Below are 11,823 nucleotides of genomic sequence, written 5' to 3'. Positions count from 1 at the left end.
TTTTGAATCAAACAACAAGATTTACCCACACCAATATTTACAACTTTTATCCACTTATTGAGTTTGAAATGGAGCCATTCTTGAATATGTTCCTTCTAAATCACAATCCTCCTTCGACTAGTGACAGTCAATGAATTTTTGCCAATAAGCCTATCTCATTTTCATTTCTTTGTCGACTCACAGTCGCCTTATGGTGACCATAGGGGTTTTCACTAATAAGACTCTCTCATTTTATTATTCTCATAACTCACTGTCGCCTTATGGTGCCCAAGAGGGTTTTCACCAATAAGACTCTCTCATTTTCATTTTTATTTTTTATTTTTTTATTTTTAAAGAAAATAACACCCAAAATCTGAAATATCATGCACAAATAACATGTTTAACCTTGAAATTCTGAAAGATTGATCTGAAGGTCTTTCTTTGGTTGTAACTTGGCTTTTGGAAAGGGTTAGAAATAAAGTGCGACATGAGGCTCAAAAATTTACTTAACATTGGGTGAATCATACAACTTTTGGAATCGACTCTTTAAGGAAATAAACTTTTTCCCCAGTTTTATTTCATTCTGAGTAACTTGAATTTTCTTTTGGTTGGACCGAACCCCAGAGTAGGGTTGCCTACGTATCTTGTCATAGCAAGAATCAGGTCAAACGTAGTTCATGAGAGTCATTCTTTTGATTGATTTTTTTTATTTGTGTGAAATTTTTTACTTTAGTCGATTCCAAAAGAAGGGTACGAAAAAAAGATATAATCTCAAAGGGGGTAAAAAAAGGTTGATATATTATTCAGATAGCAGAACAAAATGCCTTCATCATTTCAATCTTTTTAAAATACAAGTACAAAACATATATAACATAATTGTACATGAATATCATACATAATATCTCATAACTGCATCAGCATTGACCGGCATTTCATCTATTTTGCCTTCTACATCAGTCAAATATAATGCACCATTAGGTAACACCTTCTTCACCATGAACGGTCCTTGCCAATTTGGAGAAAACTTGCCTTTGGCTTCAATTTAATGGGGAAGGATGTGTCTTAGTACTAACTGAATGTCTTCAAATTGTTTGGGTCACACCTTTCTATTATAGGCTCGATCTATTCTCTTTTTGGTACAGTTAGCCATGACATACCGATGCCAACCTTTTCTCATCAATCAAACTCAATTGCTCCAATCGGGTTTTGACCCACTGATCATCAGCAATTTGGGCTTCTACAATAACTCAAAGAGATGGAAACTCAATTTCTGCAGGCATAACTGCTTCTGTTCCATACACCAGTGAATAAGGAGTTGCACCTATTGAAGTACGAACTATAGTACGATAACCCAATAAAGCAAAAGGCAACTTTTTATGCCATTGTCGGGATCTCTGCACCATTTTACGAAGTATTTTCTTTACATTCTTATTGACAGCTTCCACAACCCCGTTCACCTTTGGGCGATAAGGAGTTGAATTCTGATGCATAATCGTAAATTGATGACACACTTCATACATCAAATGATTGTTAAGATTTGCAATATTATCCGTGATAATTATCTTTGGAATGTCAAACCAACAAATGATGTTGGAGTGAAAAGTCAACCACTACTTTCTTGGTCACTAACTTGAAAGTTGCTGCTTCCACCCACTTTGTGAAATAGTCAATGGCTACCAAAATGAACATATGTCCATTTGAGGCCTTTGGTTTAATTGATCCAATTATGTCCATTCCCCAAGCCACAAAAGGTATAGAGCAGTCATTGTATGCAACTCAGATGGAGGGGAATATATTAACCTCTGTGATCTGCTAAGGCTTGAGCTTTCATTGCATTTCATGTCACATAGATAATATCAAACTCTGTGAGCAGCATCTTCTATTTTGTGAGTCTGCTTGTGGGCATAGGCTTCTAAAAATGTATTTTAAAGGATCCATATGAGAGATGAGGTACGTAGTGTAAGATGATAATTAATGTTTCAAATTTTGTGCTATCCATGTTAAGGCACAACATGTCTTTTCGAGAAGAGTGTATCTAGCCTCATAAGTGGTAAATTTTTTGCTAAGAAAGTAGATGGCCAGTTATTTCCTACCTATGACATCATATTGACCCAATACACAACCAAAAAAATTATTTAACACAGACATATATAATATCAAAGGTCTACCTGGCTCTGGAGGAACCAAAATAGGTGGATTGGACAAGTTCTTCTTAATTTTGTCAAATGTCTCTTGACATTCTTCAGTCCATTGAACTTTAGTATTCTTCTTCAACAACTTGAATATTGGCTCACATGTTGTTGTAAGTTGGGAAATGAATCTACTAATATAATTCAACCTTCCAAGTAAGCTCATCACCTCCGTTTTGTTATTTAATGGAGGCAAATCTTGAATAGCTTTTATTTTTAAAGTATCTAACTCAATGCCACATCGACTGACTATGAACCCCAAGAGTTTTCCCGATGGAACTCCAAATACATATTTCACTAGGTTTAGTTTGAGATCATTAGTTAGAGACCTCGGTTATGTTGTGTACCTTCTACAGGCAATTCATCATCTGAGAAAGTGATCCTATTTACCTCAAGGATCCTTCTAATAAATTTTTCCAGATGATTCACCTTAATATCACTCAAAAAATAAGCTTCATTAAGAATCCTCATTATAGCCTTATGGTGATCCTCTCAATGTATCAATAAAGACAGCAAAGAAATCTGAGCTGGAATCTTTTTCAGTTGTTCTACAACAGAATATTCTGGCAATTTCATCTTCTTCAAGAATTCTTCATCCACTTCTTCAGTAACTGGTCTCTTGACTACCATTCGTTCCTCATTTCCTTATTTATTCTTTCTTAACTCCACTAGGGCATAACACCTCCTAGAACGGGTTAACACACTTAATTCATCCACCTCTTCAATTATTTCTTTCCCCTTTTACATACATAATGTGATCATAGCTCTATGGGAATGCTTTGGTATTAACCATAGGTAGTTGTGACACTTATTTAATAACAATAGGGCTATAGGAGCTCCTTTTATGATTAAAAAAGGCTTAGTGTGTCTTCCAGGAATAATGAGCTTTGGTTTTACTTGACCTGACCCAACACTTTCTGGAATCTCTTTTCCCATGACCAAGGGAACTTTCGATGATTCAGATTTTACTATCACCTCCTCTATTTCTGAAGGTTTTTATTTTTTTCAAATCTACAGCAGTTGCTAATTTTTCCAAATCAATTTTAATTTTAATGATCGGCTTGAAGAAAGTCATAGAATCTTTACCACAAGGTATCACTTTGAGCATATTTGTTTCATTATGATCTGGCAATGGATTTTGATTAACATTTCGAGCATCTGGACTTTGCACCATGATCTTTTGTGTGTCAATCATCTCCTGAATGGCTCTTTTAAAATACCAATATTTCTTTGTGTCGTGCCCTAGGGCATCAGAACAGTATTCACATCTTCTAGAATAATCCAAGTACTTTGGGGGAGGATTTGGGATCCTTCTCTCAATTGGGCTTAGAACATTCATTTTTTCAACCTCTGAAACAAGCTGGCATAGGATATTCCAATAGGAGTGAAATTATCTTTGCCTGTGTTATCCTTTTTGTAGTCCTCTCTAGGCCAGAAATTAAATCTTGGGGCCTCTTTGAACTTGCAGGACCGGTGGATGATTTTGGATAGCTGGTGCACGCCATTGCTTGTAAGAAGAAACCCAAACAAATGGTTGTGCATTATGGGTAGAATACTGAGGAAATGGAATGGAATATAATGAATTTTATGGAGGAACATATTGTCATGGATGGTTAAATGGGTCTTGGACATAAATTTAGGATTGAGATTGTGAGTAAGGGTGACGCACATTTCTCCAATTCTGTCATGGACCAGGCATAATAGTTGCTACATCCTCTTTTATTTTCTTTCCACTAAAACTTCCTGAACCACTTTGAATTGCCTGTGTTGTTGCTTTTAAAGCGGCCTGGCTGATAATCTTTTCGTACTTAATTCCATTCTTTACCATCTTTCCAACCTTAATAACTTCAGCAAATATGCTTCCAATAGTAATAGCAAATGATGGAAATAATCAGGTTCTTGTGCTTGCAGAAACATATCAATTATTTTCGATTCCTTTATCGATGGTTTGACTCTTACAGCCTGCTCTTTATATTTGACAGCATATTCACAAAAACTTTCAGTTACTTTTTTTTCTCATGTTAGCAAGTATAGTGCTATCTGGCACTATCTTGATATTATATTGAAATTGTTGAACAAAATCCTGAGCCATGTCATCCCATATGTGCCAAAGGGAAATGTCTTGGTCAATAAACCATTCAAAAGTTATTCCTACCAAGATTTCTCCAAAGTAAGTCATGAGCAATTCTTCTTTTCCTCCTGCTCCCCTTAGTTGATTGCAAAATTTTTGTAAGTGAGCCACAGGATCACCATGACCTTCGTATTTGTCAAACTTGGGCATTTTGAACCCCAGCAACAAATGGACATCTGGAAACAAACACAAATCCTTGTATGAAACACTCTTTGGTCCTCCTAACCCTTGCATATTTCTTATACTCTGCTCCAAGCTTTTTACTTTCCTAGTCATCTCCTCTTGTTCCTCATTCTTAACAATCTTCTCAATCACGATAGGATAATCATGTTGATGAGCATGATAATGTCTATTTTAGGGTTTGAAAGTCATTTTAGGAGGATACAACAGATCATGACTTGGTTCTCCCATATTCTTTTGTACTGTCGATTGAAGGCCTGTAGTAGCTGGTGCTACAAAAGTGAAATTTGAGTTATTTCTAACATACGAATTTTGTGGGTACGTGGTAGAAGTACCACCAACGCTAGTCATATTTTCATATGGGCTGAATCCAAGTAGGTAGAATGGATCGCTAGTTTGAGCTTAAGAAGGATTTGGATCATTCGTATTCGAAAGTCCAGGGATTAAGGAAGGCGGGGCTTGTCCATTCAACCAAGCTTGGTATATTAAAACCATCTGTTGTTTCAATAACTTAATTTCTTCTATTGATGCTAACTCCTGCGAAATCAAATGATTTTGCTCTTCCTCACTATCAGACCTTACACCTTCTCTGCGGATCATCTTTTTTTTCCTTTGTATCTGATATTGTATGGATGTGATGCTAGTTTAAACCACAAACCAACCACCAACTATTTTATCTTTTTTGTTACTAAGTAGCAAACGAGTGAATGTTACATATTTAACACATTATAATGTTATGTTGTATGTCATGCTTCTATATGCGTTCTCTAACCTATCATGGTAGGCTTTGTGTTTCATCCCGGCTTTTCTAGGCGCACTTTTTGAAAAGTTTTTATCGAACCCTTTGAAGGTTATCTACGTATCATGCAAGGACATAAATCAGATCTTGCATAGTTCGAAAAAAAAACTTAACAAAAATGATTGATTTTTTTTAATTATTATATATATATATTATCATTATTATTTTTATATATATAAATAAAGTAAGTGGAGTAAAATATTTGTAAGATATATAGAGATAAACTGCCAACTTCATTACATTCCATAGTTTTCAAATACAAATATGACAAGACGAATGACACAACTCCTAAGATAAAACCTACTAACTGACACTTGACAAATAAAATTAAACTTAAACAAATACAATTAGCTAAACGACATAACATCTGAACAAGAAGTTTTCAAACTAAAACTGAAAAACTATGACAAAGAAACCAACTATCTACTTATACAACTAAACCCTAATGTCTCAAAGTCTTAAAAAGATTCTTGTAACTTCAACATGCTCAATCAAGGAGACCTCAACTTAATATGACCTCCCAAACCCAAGTATATGTCCTCCAATGAAGTGGTGAGACGCTGGGTAGCCAATTTGATTTGTCCCCAAAGTGCAACCTCAATATCTGCTGACTTAGATTTCTCTTCAGCAAATTCCCTTTGTTGTTCATCTAGTTTTGCCCTGGCATACTCCATTTCTACTGTCAAAGCTTGTGTGGCAACATGATGTTCTCGTATGGCTCTCTCGATCCCTATCCTAATTGCAGCTTCTTGATCTATGGGTCCCTTAACTGATCTTTTCGGTCTGACGGTGGATTTGGTTGTTTTTCAAACCATTCATGGTAGTCTGTATGTACTTCTCGCTTCTCACACTATATGACCATTGGTTCAATTCCTATGAGATGACAACCATCCCAAATTTTCTAGGCTAATCTCTCCAGAAGTGGAATCTCTGGTCTGACCTCAAATATAAACTCTGCCATATTTTTTGTTATGAGAATTACTTGACGTCTTCCTAGATGGCGTAAGACCTGTAATGGCACATAAGGTTGAACACCCCTAATACCAATTAATAATAAGAACGGTCAAATGACAGAACTATGTATGACTTGCCTCTAGGGAAACCAAGGAAGATTCCAAGTGATTTTATCTGCTGCCAGAGAACGAAAAAGCTTATCCCAATCTCTAATTCCTTCTGGGAATTTATATTTCTCTAACCTTTCTTCCTAATCTTTGATGCGATTGAATCATTCTGGATCAAACCTTGCCACTGTAGGGCATCAGTAAAGATGTTCCACAATCCATATCTGTAGCAAGATATTACATCCCTCGAAAAAACCCTTTCCTTTCTGACAAATGGTCATAACACGGTAAATATTGGCCAAGATCATTGGTACCATAGTGTAATCTTTCTAAATCAGTATATGTACCACTCCAACTAATGAATATTAATTTTTCTCTCTCTCCTTGGGAAGACCATAGTGCCTAAAAAGGCTACCATGAATGCAAACCGTCTATGAACTTTCCAAACCTCAAAACTACCCTTGTTACAGAGTTGTTTACCATAATTATCAAACCCCTCCTGCCTTTCATATCTTTCATACAAAATCTGCAAGGAGACCTAACCTTTTTTCATTGACTCTTCTATTGAGTTTCGTATGTTTATGAGCTTGCAGAACCTATTTATCGAGATGAGTCTTGGTGCTACAAGATTTTTCCAATGCATATCCCCATATCCAACATAGGCCGTTATCTCTTCTAAAGTCGGAGTCAACTCAAAATCTGAAAAGTGAAATACATTGTTCCTCGGGTCCCAGAAAGTCAGCAATGTATCAACCACCTCCCTAATATAGTTGATTGTCATGATACTTGTCAAAAAATCCAAGAACTTATGTATGTCATCATAATCAGATGTATCCATTTCGTTCCACCATAACCAAAGTTGTAAAAGGGTACAGTCTATAACCTGAAGTAGTACACTCTCTCCCTTTTCCTCTTTTGATACTTTCCATGAAATAGAGGAGACATGTTACCTATGGATAGGGAGACACTATTAGGAAATGTCTAGACTTAGGCAGAACTTAATTCATTAATTTTTGACTTTTTAAACTTGACTCGTTAACGTGACCACAAAATTGGAATTAGATGCAAATAATTTTATTCAAAAATAGAAAAATTGAGAGAAACATAAATGAGAACATTTTTATTCTTCTTTCTAAAAAGAGAACTTATTTAAACCTACTCTATCAAAAATTTAACAACGGACCTCTAGACAATTTTGACCATGTGTTTGGAAGAAAAATACCCCCTAAATACACTTAATGACTTAGAAATAAAGAAAAAAAACTGCTTGTTTTATATATGAAGTTGTATAAAAATTTCAGCCTCACGACCCCTCAAGATTCAGGACTATTAAGATATAAATCTACATTAATTTATCAAAACTAGCTCTCGACCCCTTAAGGTTCAGGGCTATTAGGATTTGTATATTTTATATTTTTATTTTGTAAAAACTTAGCCTCATGATCTCTAAAGATTTAGGGCTATTAAAATATTTACTAAAATTAAATTCGAGGATAAAGGAAAGAACAAAAAAGAATGGGGAGAATAAGATAAAAAATAATAATGCTAGCGAAAACAGTCATTTTCTATTATTTTTATTTTTATTATTATTCTTTCAAAAAATATCTTTCAATAAATTTGTGAATAATAATTTTTTAAAATCCAAGATCATATCCCGATAAGGATTTCCTACGTATCTCACTAACGAGTGAGAATCAGACCTTCGTAATTTATGAAGATCTTAAAAAAAAAACTATGCATATTTTTTAATCTCTTTGAAAGGATATTATTAAATTTGAGGACAACATCTTCTCTTTACATTTTGCCAAGTTTCCTAAAAGTTGGTCAACAATTAAATGACCTTTTAAATAAAGTCAAAGAGCATGTAGGATGAACATGTTGGTCAAAAGAGTGACACCAGTCCTAGATAGACCCGGACCTTGTATCAATTCCTGCTAAGTCAAATGCATAAGATGCAAATAAAAGGAAACCTAATAGGATAACCAGATTCTGAGTTTTCAGTTCTTCTAAGTTTAAGCCTAATAGGGATAGGAGTCTATACTAGCTTACCCGAGCAGACACTCGAGTCGGGGAGGGACAACTTGTTCGGTAACAGTCTACTCCGCCTTCGTTTCCGATCTGAACCCTGCCTAACATGTATGAATATAATCCTTCACCAGGTGCCTTGACACTCTAGCTATTTGAAAAAGAAAGTAGGATGCATACGCTGCATTCCTTCTATCCTGTTTCAAAGACTCAGAGGGGTGCGCAAAAGAAGACAATTTATAAAACAGCTCAACAAAATCAAAGCAGTAAATGAGTGACAAGTAGCACATAAGGCCAACAATCACGAAAAATAATTAGATCAAGTAAAAGTCAATTTTTAAAGCTCGAATTCTTATTAAGTCCCCAGTAGAGTCGCTAGAGATGTCACACTCCTTTTTTTTTGCTCGAGGATCGAGTTGAAGAGTTTTTCCAATTAAAGTGATAATTTTGAATAGGGATTAATTTATTTACAAAGTTGCCACTTGGAATTGAGTTATGGTGTTCCAAGTCACCTTTTTGAATCCCTAATCAAAAGAAAATGACTCTTTTATTAGTCTCCGAGAACAGAGGACCAGGTAAGAAATTCTATTGACCGAGGGGAAGGTGTGAGGCACCTCTTGAGTCCCGTGATTCTAGCATGGTCCCTTTAATTGACTTATCTTGACTTAAACTATGTTGATAAATTATGTTAAGGCCTAAATTCGCTTATTTTTATATCGAAAACAGTTGCCTACGTTTCTTATGTTAAATAAATTGAAGAAAAATATTTGCCAAAGTGCATTATTGCATCCTTGAATTTTAAATGTCTCAAAGAGATGTGTATGCCGCATTCTTAATTGAGACAAAAAAATTTTAAAATACCTAAAATTTTTCTAGCATTAAAAGACGTGCCTCTTTGAAATACTATTTATCCTTAAGTAAAATTTAACTAAACAATTAGTTAATTTAGCAAAATAATTATCAAGATTTAATAATAATGAAAAATCAAAAGAAAAATAAATAATAATAATAATATTAAAAATAATAATGATAATAATAAAATAATATAAATATTCAAAGTTAACTATATTATTTCTATTTTTAATACAATCCTCAAATTTATATATTTCTTAATTACTATAAAATTAAAATACTATAAAACAAAAAATAATCTAACTAAATAATCCTTTTTGTTATCATAGCAAACTAAGTACACAGTAAATCAAAACAGCGCCTAAAGAAAAAAAAGCGGCTACTAGTTAAACTGTCGGTATTCAAAATTTACCAAAAAAAGGATGACGGAAAAAGGGGTGGGATAGATAGATCTAATCGATTTTTGATATTTTCCAGCGGTAGGTGGTTTTCCTGTAAGATCTTGTTTTTGGGGGACTGATACCGGAAAAGATGGCGACGGCAAATCTGGGGAAGGGGAGTGACGCCATGAACGGCTGTCTCGACAGCGTGTTTGGTGGTATCTAAATGGGAAAATTAGAGGGGTAGAAGATGCCGACGGTTTTGGGGGGGGTGATTTGCCGATGGTGGTCGGCTGATCTTCACCAGTGAAGTCTTGTGTTGGGTTGCATCAGGGAGGGAGTTTTTCGACAGCTTAGGTTGTTGGCTAAAGTTTTGCCTTCGTATTTTGCTGGGGAAGAGAGGGTGTGTAGATTAGTGTGTGTATGTATTTTCTGATGGGATTTGGAAAGATTTTCCGCGTGGGAATGACGTTTTCGTCGACTTCTTGCCGGAAAAACCAAGTTTCAAATTTGTTTTTCTTTTTTTTTGCTGCTCTCATGTCTGATTCTCTCTCATCTCTCATGCTTTTCTTTTCTCTTTTTTTTTTTTACTGATTTTTCATTATTTATTATACTGTGTATAATATAGATGAATTGATGAATTATTATTTTTATTCATGTGAATTAGTGTGTGAGTGAACTCATGTGTTGGTGTGTGTATTGTGGTCTGTATATTGTTAAAAAATAGTATGAGTGTGAATGGTGTAAACTGTGAATTCATTTTTGTAAACTAGACAATAATAATACACAACATTTAAACGTTCAGCATATCTGCATACAAATATAAACACATTTTGTAACTTGAAGGCTAAATAATGTTCAAGATCATTTTAACATTCAATTTCATACTTTTTCACAGAGAATTTACAATATAAATGGTACAAAATTAAAATAGAACTTGTTAATGTACTAAAGTGAAAGCCAAATGTCGTCACCGGAAACTTTTACATGAATTCTAACTTCAACTTTCTTCTTTTCTTTCCTTTTTGTCTGATATTTTTGTTGTTCTCTGGGTTTTCTTTATCTTTTTTTTTTATAGTGTATAATACAGTGTACGTTATTTTTTCTACGGGTGGGAAAAGTCCTTAAAAGCATGGACTCTTGGGGGACCGGTTAAAACTATCAGATAAGGGAGGGGAAATTCGAATTTTGAATCTTTTTTTTAAAATATTTATAGAAGATAATAGTAAAATTAAAAATAATAAATAAATAAATAAAATATTAATAATAAAAATAATATAATAATAACTAATTAATTTTTATATTTAAGAAAATACAATAAAAGTTTATAAATAGCCGAAAATAAATATAATTAAGATAATACTAAAACTATTAGCTTATTTATTTAAAAAGATATTTTTAAATTTTTTGTATTATTTTTTAAAAATTAGAATTAAAATAAAATAAAACATCCCAAAATTAACTTTATTTAGTTAATGATTTTTTATCTAAAAATTAATTAAAAATAAAATAAGAAGTAATATAATATCGGATCAAAAATAAATATTTAATATCAAAGAATAAGTTAAAATCCGAGAAGGATCAAAATCACGTGTCTACAAAAAAGATTTCAACTAAGGGATTTCGTACCCTATGGAAACAAAGAAGATGTCAACTAGGGGATGTTGTACCCTATGAAGATGAAAAAGATATCAACTAGGGGATTTCGTACCCTACGGAAACGAAGAAGAAAATTAGGAAATTATTTCCTAAGATGTCAACTAGGGGATGTCATACCCTATGAAGACGAAGAAGATGTCAACTAGGGGATGTCGTACCCTATGAAGACGAACAAGAAAATTAGGAATTTTTTTGTAAGATGTAAACTAGAGGATGTCTGTAATGACCTGAGACTACCCCCTAGTCGTTACACGGTGCTTAGGACCATAAGTGATCCCAAGCTAACCCTTATTCTGGCATAATTCATGAGCAATTGAATAAAACACATACATATAAACAAAAATACAAAAAAAAATAATCTTTTCTGAACTTGATCAATACAAAACTACATTAAATTGAATACAACTCTGCTTATACAAAACAAAACTAAAACTGAATATATCAACTATACTGACTGTTTATGAAGCCTCTACTGTACTGACTATAGATAGCTGGGACACGACTCCAACTACCACTAATCAATTCATATGAGTAAGAAAATAAAGTACATGAATAGCATCTAATTGAA

The sequence above is a fragment of the Capsicum annuum genome, chromosome 1, assembly GCF_002878395.1.
Source record: "Capsicum annuum cultivar UCD-10X-F1 chromosome 1, UCD10Xv1.1, whole genome shotgun sequence".
NCBI classification, from domain to species: Eukaryota; Viridiplantae; Streptophyta; class Magnoliopsida; order Solanales; family Solanaceae; genus Capsicum; species Capsicum annuum.
This window is presented reverse-complemented; position numbering follows the sequence as displayed.